Here is a 4,104-nt window from a genome sequence, read left to right on the forward strand (position 1 = left end):
GGGGATCTCGGATGAGGGGTAAAACATCCTCAAGTGAAGAAATTCAAGTCTAGTTGCCATGACAAGAACATTAAGACAAGAATTCAACATGACCTGGATGACTGAGAACCTCCATAAACATTAATTTAACTCCTTATGACTCGAGAATAATGGAGCTTAACACATGCATATCAAAGAAAAAAAAACTCAAAGCCAAACAATATGAGATCTTACACAAAGCTGTGCAGGAAACTAAAGAAGACCTAGAACATGGATCGGCGACAGAATATCAGACTGATCATCTTAGAGACTCTTGAGATACATCAGGTTAAAAACACCAGTGCATCACTCATTTGCCAACCATGAGACCCATTATTATCCTCTTTCATAGCTTCCTGAAATAAGATTGAGTACTTGACTTTAAAGGAGAGAGACTGTAAAAAAAGGGCTGATAAATTGTCAAGCCTGCATTATTTAATTCCAGTCCGAAAGATAGGCTGTTGCTTGTTGTTCCAGGCATAACATACTGTGCTTTATTTAATACAGCACTGACCAACATAATCGCCTTCTCGTGGTCCTGTGTTCAAATAGCAAACATACAACAATGAAAAAAAAATTGATCCTGTTCTAAAGATTTTCCACCGAGTATTTGCTGTCGATTTGATGCATTTGGTTTATAGAAGAAATATTCTTATTCCTCTGATTATTTAATGAACTTTTAAGCCATAGCTGAATCTTTACAAATTAAAAAATGACAACCAGGACCTTTTATCACCTTTTTTATGTAGCTGTCACTTATTAATCACAAATTATTGAGAAAGCTGATGTAAGAAAATCTCTGTTCTTGAAGTTGTGTCATGTAGTGCAAATGTCGATTTTAACAAAGAGAGGGTGAGAGATGTTAAGAAGTGATCTTTGGGTTGGGATGGGAGAGTTTTCCATTCATCGTTCATTTTAATGTTGTATCACTCTTTTACATTCATTTTACTATAATACTGTCGTAACACTGAATTTATCATTTTAGCAGAGGGCAGGGATTTACCAAAAGTTTTATCGTACCAGCTCAATTCCTTTTTCAGTAAAGTAAATTATGGGCCTCAAAGCTAAATATGTATGCATACTTTAATGCAATATCAAAATCAAGTAAAGAGGAGGAAATGTTAACGCTATCAAAAATCTTCTGGTTATTGTACTATTTGATCAGTAATTTTTACCAAATACATAAAAACAATAATAAAATCTCTCAACGTATCTTTGTTTGTTTACAACGGTAAAAAAAATTTTCCACTCGTCGGCCGTCATTGTTGTTTACATTGCAATGCTATCTGGCCAGTGACATTGTGAGGTTGACCTGGTCTTGGTCCAATTCATTTTACTCTACAAACATGTCATCTGTGCAACCCTTCCCAGGGTTGTACCCGAAAGAGACCTGGAGCGAGGACGATGAAGCTAAAGATAGAGGTCAAAATTAACTTTATATTGAAGTCAGGCTGTGTGTGCATCAACTGCGTTGCTATGCTGGCAGAGAGAGAGCGTCTGTTGTAAGGAGCGCCACTTCTTATCATTAACTGTTCAATGTAGACTAAAGATCTGCTATGTTGACTGAGCGGGTCACTCGTCAACAACGTCCCCCTCGATCGTGCCGGCGCCCGGTCTTTGGTCATCAGATGCTACTTGCGCAGTAGTGGGCTGTTGACATCCTCGCAGGAGGACATTCAGTGTCTACTGCCCGTGGCTTTTCTTCGAGCGTCCTTTACTTGTTTCCCGAGGACCTTTTATATGCTTGCGAAAGAAAACTGCAGGGATGGTGTGTTTGCTTTAGAAACCGTTTAAAATTTGTCGCACCCGTAAGCTCTTTCAGCAGCTTAGCTTGGCTAAAAAGCGTCAACTGCATCCAGAGAGAAACAGCGAAAACACAGGCATCCTTACGAAATTGTACATGTTCACGAGCAGTTTCCCATTCCTTTCAACTCTTCTTGTCCCTTGCAAAGCTGCGTTAACTATCATCAGTCCCTTCGTTTCCCTTGGACTGGAAATTGCACCCAAAAGCAGCATGTACATGTATGTACCGTGTTGTACTGGGAGAAAGTCAACACCAGTAGAAAGCCAAAGTTAAGACAGGCGACCTGTATACATCATCAACCCAGCCCCGTTTGTGCTAGTAAAACAATGGCACTGCCCCTGGGTTAAAATATGTGTTATAAATTGCGAATTTTAAAGAGATAACAACCCATTCTAGTACAGTCCTGGGCATTTTACGGCTCGTAGGCCACATCCGGCCCATTTTGCTTTTTTATCCGGCCCACCAAGCTATTGTCTTTGAATATTTAAACAAGTATTTTCAATCAATATTGAATTAAGAAACTCCTTACTTTTTACTTTTGTCTAATTTTGTATGGATGATAGCATACAAAATAATGTTGGTACATTTATATGATCATTGATGATTTTGAAGTTGAAATAAAATCCCAAAAAATGTAAATATTTAAATTGCGAATTTCATTTTGTTCAACTGATATGATACCTCGTTAGCCCGCGCATAAAAATTAAATAAGAAACGTGACCCGCCAGCCAAAATTATTGCCCAGCCCTGTTCTAGTATGAGAGACACAGATTCAAGATTCAAAGTTATTATTGTCATATGTGCAGTCTGGAAACATGTTTCCCTGTACAATGGAATTCTTACTTCGCTGTCCACACTGCATCCAGGTGTAATACATAAATAACAATACTAGCTATAATGAAACATACTGTAGTAACTTGATGTAATAGTGCAGGGCAATAAAAACAGTGCAAGGAACTGTAAACATACACAGAAATGTAAGCAGCATTGGTAGATGTGCAAGTTAAAGTTGAGTGCAGCTTTGAGTGAGCAAATCACAAAGCTGCAGATACAGGCTGCATGCATATAGTTTAAATAGGAAGTCAGCTGACATGAACACCAACATGAACAGGAAAGCATATTTATGCCTATTAGTCCGCTCAGGCAGGGTTCCCTTTAACGGCCCAATGTTGGATCTATACTTGTTTCCAAAGAAAATTATTTTTGAAATCGTAAAACAACATAAAGAAGGGAAATGAAGAAGGGAGATTTAAAGGTCGTAATCAATTAAATGAGATCAAACGTATTAAACAAGAATTCCAGTGCGGAGAATGCATGATTTTCCAATAAGTTGCTGGAAAGCCTTGACACGCAGAGTTCGGTAGGGACCTCAGCCAAATGTAGGATGCTATCCCAGGTGATAAAGACGTATCCAAGGACAGAATTGCTCTATATCTACTCATGAAAGAGCTCAGACTTTTAAGACATCTGGATATGAAACGACCGCCAAACAAACAAGTACCGATTTGATTCTCATAAAACAAGTTAAACTGAAGAACTGACTTTTCACGGTAGGTCACTTGACTTGTGTTATTGTTCTGACAGATTTTACAGCGGTGAAAGTTTGTCCAGCAGCAGATAAGGACCCTCTCGATAGGAACAGCCCGACTTGGTCCCGTGTTTTGGGAACCGGCTCTCGATACACCGACAAACTCTGCACCTTAAGAGCGTCTTTGCAATAAAATATCCTCCTTGTGGTTCGGTTTGTTGAATAAGATACAGTCGTTTAAGCTGAAACTGATATCGTGGTTATCTGCGATCGGTCCTCAGACTGTTTAGAAGGCCAAAAAAATACAAAATAAAATACGAAAAACACCGGTGAGTATGTAAGGTCAATTTACTCTAAGTAATTTACTTTAGATTGTATTTTTCCCTTCTCCCAGGCAGGAGGATGGCGAAACAGCTTGTAATATTCGCCCGCTTGTTATTTGAAAAAAGCCTCAGGGCGGCACTGTTGAAACAACCCTCTCACACATCCAGTGGTTGCGATGGATTCACCCTCATGTTTCATTGATCCGAATGAGAGGAGCTAAACAAAAAAAAAAAAAGAAAAGGAAAAAAAAAAAAAAAACCTCACGCCTGCTGGTTTCACCCCCGTCATAAAATAGGGACGATCACCGTCGGAAAGCGAGGATGCGTGGCGACGGAGGACGTGACGTTTTAATAACAATGACTTGCTACCTTTGCTGTGACATTTTCCGACCCAGAGGAGTTTGTGTGCGCATGCGCACTGTATCGGCTGT

The sequence above is a fragment of the Fistularia commersonii genome, chromosome 29 (genome assembly GCF_037954325.1).
Source record: "Fistularia commersonii isolate RoL2024-O1a breed Wild chromosome 29, RoL_Fcom_v1.0, whole genome shotgun sequence".
Classification (NCBI taxonomy): Eukaryota; Metazoa; Chordata; class Actinopteri; order Syngnathiformes; family Fistulariidae; genus Fistularia; species Fistularia commersonii.